This window comes from Bufo gargarizans, chromosome 2, assembly GCF_014858855.1.
Source record: "Bufo gargarizans isolate SCDJY-AF-19 chromosome 2, ASM1485885v1, whole genome shotgun sequence".
Classification (NCBI taxonomy): Eukaryota; Metazoa; Chordata; class Amphibia; order Anura; family Bufonidae; genus Bufo; species Bufo gargarizans.
Genome location: NC_058081.1, coordinates 308,123,291 through 308,129,871, shown reverse-complemented (window position 1 = coordinate 308,129,871; position 6,581 = coordinate 308,123,291).

Here is a 6,581-nt window from a genome sequence, read left to right as displayed (position 1 = left end):
TGAATGCATAATATGTGGGAAACTACTACTGATGTTTTTAGCCATAATATATTTACATATATTATTATATATTATATATTCTAAACATATAATAATATATGTAAATATATTATGGCTAAAAACCTTATATATATATATATATATATATATATATGTCTCTCTCTCTATATATATATATATATATATATATATATATATAGAAGAAAAAATCCTGAGGGAGCACCACCCTCAATGTGGGTGCAAAATCCACAAGGGCAGCGGCAAAGCCCCAATATTATAGTTGAAGAAAGATTGGACTGCACTCCGGATAAAAGTGAAAATTGTGAAGCTTTATTCACCCATGGTATGGCAACTCTGCGACGTTTCGGCTCACTAGAGCCTTCTTCCAGCATAGAAACAGTGAAAATGACGACATATAAAGGCATGTATAAAATGACTAACCAATCCTATTGTGGTTACAATCATGAATAAATTAAACACATGTGATACATATAAATAAAGTGCAAGTGCATGATTATATAAGTGCTTGAGAAATATACACCACAGGAACTTTCTCCCTGTGTGCTAATCATAAATATAAATACTATACGAATTATACAGTGTATACAATAAAGTGAGTAGTACTTTGGATGGAGATCGTAGATGTCGCACCTCACGATGAAATGGCGTCTGCTTACAGCATCGTGTTTCCTTGAGCGTCTCTATTCATTCACTGCGCATGCCCAGGTTCGCGTCATCGTCTCTGTCATACAGCTCTCAGGTGACGGAAACACGATGCTGTAAGCAGACGCCATTTCATCGTGAGGTGCGACATCTACGATCTCCATCCAAAGTACTACTCACTTTATTGTATACACTGTATAATTCGTATAGTATTTATATTTATGATTAGCACACAGGGAGAAAGTTCCTGTGGTGTATATTTCTCAAGCACTTATATAATCATGCACTTGCACTTTATTTATATGTATCACATGTGTTTAATTTATTCATGATTGTAACCACAATAGGATTGGTTAGTCATTTTAGACATGCCTTTATATGTCGTCATTTTCACTGTTTCTATGCTGGAAGAAGGCTCTTGCGAGCCGAAACGTCGCAGAGTTGCCATACCATGGGTGAATAAAGCTTCACAATTTTCACTTTTATCCGGAGTGCAGTCCAATCTTTCTTCAACTATAATATTGGGGCTTTGCCGCTGCCCTTGTGGATTTTGCACCCACATTGAGGGTGGTGCTCCCTCAGGATTTTTTCTTCTATTTATATTGGCACTGCTGGTGAGCACACCTGAAAATTTCTACAATGTCTTCAAATGATACACCCTATGGCGGCACATATACGGCTGAGGAGGTCGATCGCATCATGCAGGGGATTGAAAGCGACGCTTCCTTTTTACAGGCTCCCACCTCTAAAGAACTTAAACGCAAGTATATTACTGTGTCTAGACGTCTTATTGCCATGAAATTGCATATGGCCACACTGGGACAATATTACAAAGAGAAAAAGATACCAAGGGGCATGCGCTCCAACCTGCGCCCTAACCTTTTCCCTACAAATGATACATTTTGCAAAAGATTTGAAACTTTGTCCAATAGATATTCACTGGACTATATCTTACTAAATATTGAATTTCTACAAATTGAAGTGGCTACGCTTTCTGTTGATTTACTTGAGGTGGAACGTTTATTACAAACGCTGTTGTCTGAAGATGATTTTTTACAATATAAAGATGAAATGAAAGATCAATTAATTAAACTGCAAACTGAATTGGAAGAAGGAAAAAGGAACAAGTGGGTACGTGATACTGAGGATTACAGAAAAGGGGACATTTACGCGTGGCATTCAGATTTTTCAAACATGGGATTTAACCGTGATAATAAAAAGAAAAGGAAAAATACACAACCAACTATAGATGAAGATAATGCCGTTTTTTTAGGGAGCAGTCAGGACATAAAGAAAAAAAAAGAACAAGAATCAGAAGAGGTGGCTCCAGATATAGAAGGAAGACAAAAACAACGTTACAACAGGACCAGATTGCAGTCGATGAAAGCACCTTCACACAAAAAGAAACTATAGTTTTCAATTTGTCATCAATGGAATTGACTGAAGCACAACATAGTGTTCTGTCTAAAGGACTTTCATTTTCTCCTAGCTCCAAGGTAAATTGGTTCGATTTAGAAATTGATTTAAATTGTTTTTTTCGCTCTGTAAAATTGAAAAGTTTTTTCAGGGGTACTAGCACTAATTTACAAACATGTACTAGTGAACTAACACTTAAAAAATTAGGTTTGACAAACAAAAGTACTTTTAGTCCGATTGTCAATGAGCCAGCAGTAGAGGCCTACATTTCTGCGGTCAAAAGAGACATAAAAAATTTGAAGTCCTCTTTGGGGGAATCAAATGTGTTGAAAAACCCTAATTTAACTACTGCAGAAATAGAGGCCTTGGCGCAACTCAAGGACAACTCCCATATAACAATTAAACCCGCAGATAAGGGCGGGGGGGTAGTTGTACTTGATACATCTAAATATATTAAAGAAATTCAGCGTCAATTGGAAGACACCAATGTATATGGTATCCTACAGAATGATCCGAAATTTGTTATAATGAACACTATTAAAAAGAGTCTGTCTGATGCGGTGGTGGCAGGTATTATAGATGAGGACTTAAGAGATTATTTGGAGGTACCTTTTCCTGTTACCCCTGTAATATATGTTTTGCCTAAAGTGCATAAAAGTCTTGTGGATCCCCCTGGCCGCCCCATCGTATCAGGCTCAGACTCTGTATTTAGTAGAATAGCCATTTTTTTGGACAAAATGTTGAGGCATTTTTCAACAACTGGAGAATCCTATATTAAAGATACAGGACACTTTTTGGAACAGTTAAGATCTGTTGATATCAGTAATGTAAAATCTTTATTTCTTGTGTCCTTTGATGTAGTATCTCTATACACATCAATAGGACATGAGAAAGGTATTGGAGCGGTCAATAAATATCTTGAAGGTACAAATATCTCTATGGAGACCAAACACTTTATTATTTCTCTTTTTTTTTTTTTTTGTAAATTCTTTATTTAATTTTTTTTTTTTATGCTTCAATAAACATAAAAGACATATTACAATTAAGTTTCAACATTAGCATATATCCAGAATAAAGCGTATAAAAGATGTGACTTCAAGAGTCGTACGCACAGGAGAGAGTAAAGAGAGGGGGGGGGGGGGGGGTTGACCAGTCTGTTATAGGGGGGTGGGGGGGGATGTCAGGCTTAGTTGTCTAACGGTTGTAAACTTCTCGCCAGCTCACATACGAAAAGAACGCCATGGTGACCAGGTTTTGAGATATTTGTCTCTGGTCCTGTTGTTGTACGCTGAGATTTATTATTTCTCTTTTGAAATTAATTCTTGAAAATAATTATTTTCTGTTCCAAGACACCTTTTTTAATCAAAAACGCGGCGTTGCAATGGGGTCAAATGTGGCCCCAACGTACGCGAATATATACATGCGCCATGTGGAGGAGGACTTTATCTATGTATCCCACCACTTTCAACATGTTTTGAGGTGGTGGAGATACATAGATGACGTCTTCCTCCTATGGACTGGTACTGAAATACAGTTGATTCAATTTCATGAGTACTTGAATAGTATGGATGCCGATCTTCAGTACACTATATCATATTCTACAACCCATTTGTCATTTTTAGATACTAATGTTAAATTAGACGAAGGCAGAATCAGTATGGGTCTGTTCGTCAAATCGACGGACAGAAATACAATTCTACGCTTTGAAAGCAATCACCCACGTAGTCTTATCAAACATCTTCCACAATCCCAATTCCTGAGAGCAAAACGCATTGTATCTGACCACACCGAATTGCCAACCACATTAGATATGATGGTTGGTAAATTCAGGGAACGTGGCTATCCACGTAAATTGTTAAATGAACAGAAAAATAGAATCCTTGGTAGTAATACAGAACGTGTACAATCCACTCCTTTAAAAACTCAGAGGGTACCATTCATGTCTACATATTCCAATTATAGTGTAGAGATAGGACAAATTCTAAAAAGGAATTGGAATATTCTTAGTAAAGGAATTAAAGATGTCCCTGAATTTAAAAATCCTCCCCTTTTATCTTATCGAAAAAATAAAAATTTGAGAGACTATCTGGTTAAAGCAGATGTAGGTCCAAAAAGACATGTCATTCAGCGACCGTTGACGCAAGCGGGACTGGGATGTTTCCCGTGTCTCAACTGCGTCAATTGTCGCTATATTTGTAAGTCAAAATCTTTTGTACATCCATTTACAAACAAAGAATACCCTATTAAATTTCACTTGACCTGTACGTCATCATATGTAATTTATGTTTTATCATGTCCATGTAATCTACTATATGTAGGAGAAACATCTACTGAATTAAAAGTCAGGTTAAATAATCATAGAAATTCAATTAGAAAAAGTCGCACCGATTTACCGGTTTCCAGACATTTTGCATCCCTTCATCATGGTGAACGGGATCTAAGATGCTGGATAATTGATCATGTTGCAATGCCCAGGAGAGGTGGCGACCGTCTGACTATTTTAAAAAAACGAGAATTAAGATGGATTTACATCTTGGATAGCTTGCATCCAATTGGACTTAATGTAGAATTTAGATAAAAAGCCTGTATTGAAGTTGAACCGTATTTTCTCTGCATGTGTTGTTCTTCCTCCCCTGCTTAGTATTTTGTGCCTTGAAACAGTGATAATACTGAAAAAGTACATTATACGGAGTATTCAATTCTGTTATTAATTTGTTAATATTCTTTGCCTTTTAGAACTATTTTGCAATTTTATAAGACGTTTGGATTGAGATCGTGGATCTGGCCCTCTTCGATGATAATGGAACAATGCTGCAACATCCCAAAAAATTTCGCACTGCGTATCTCCAGATATAAAAAAGAAAAATATTTTCTCTCTGTATTATTTGCAAATGCCTTCTTCTAGGAATTCCTCTTATGGCTGCGATTTTTCAGTAATTACGCTGGCGGTGCCGGTCGGGTACATTGACGTGTCCCCCTCTGACACATGCCGCGTAGTGGGTGGGATCCTTCTTGACAAAGTTGGCTCCTTCCTCACATACTGATTTAGTAGGATGCACCTACTGCGGCTCAATATATAATATATCATATAAGAAAGCATTTTGCATATCGTAGGCACTTATGTATTATACACTGGTTGGGCAATGTTGCCCTTTGTTAAAATGGTGCCTCTGATGCAACTGGGCTATAGCGCATGCGTCACCTGAGAGCTGTATGACAGAGACGATGACGCGAACCTGGGCATGCGCAGTGAATGAATAGAGACGCTCAAGGAAACACGATGCTGTAAGCAGACGCCATTTCATCGTGAGGTGCGACATCTACGATCTCCATCCAAAGTACTACTCACTTTATTGTATACACTGTATAATTCGTATAGTATTTATATTTATGATTAGCACACAGGGAGAAAGTTCCTGTGGTGTATATTTCTCAAGCACTTATATAATCATGCACTTGCACTTTATTTATATGTATTACATGTGTTTAATTTATTCATGATTGTAACCACAATAGGATAGGTTAGGCATTTTAGACATGCCTTTATATGTCGTCATTTTCACTGTTTCTATGCTGGAAGAAGGCTCTTGTGAGCCGAAACGTCGCAGAGTTGCCATACCATGGGTGAATAAAGCTTCACAATTTTCACTTTTATCCGGAGTGCAGTCCAATCTTTCTTCAACTATATATATATATATATATATATATATATAAATATGTTTCTGCCTGGATTTACACTCCAAACCTTGTACATTAGAGGGAAGGGACTTAACCACTACACTATAGAGATACATATTAACCTGCACAGAAATATAAAATAAGTCTTCTGCTGAATAGGAATACTCACTACATCAGAAACAGAAAGATTTTTCTGACACAGTTTAACATTCAGCTTTATAGCTGAGTGGATAAGGTCCTTGCCTCTAATGTACAAGGGATTGGGAGTTCAAATCCTGGCAGAAACACTTCAGAAATAGAGGCTAAATTATATTTGAATACACTGACTTAAGCATTGTGCTTGAGCATACGTGGTGCTCAGCCGAACTCCACGATGTGCCGAGCATAGTGATGCTCAAGCCGAACTAGTGTTCGGCCGAGCATGCTCGCCCAACGCTAATTATTATATTCTGATGAAATTATTTAACTTAGTTAGAAAGGCTCTGTAAAAATCTTACCATCTAAAATTGCCTTCTTTGCAAGATTAATAATAGCTAAAACTGGATGAAAAAAAGCAGGTCATTGTCAGCTACAAAGAGGACTATGCTTAAAAATATAGATTTTGGGGGTCATTTATTAAGACTTTTCAAGACGTTTTAGACTTAATAACCCCTTACGTGGCTTTGCTGGCTTAAATTTAGACCATTTTCTATGCCCAACCCCTTCCCTCGTCCACACCATGCCCCATTGTTTAGACCTGGCATGAGCTGTGAAAATACACCAGGTAATTTGAAAGGGTTTTGTTATCTTTGGGACCCTTGGATCTGTTCATTAAACAGTTTTGA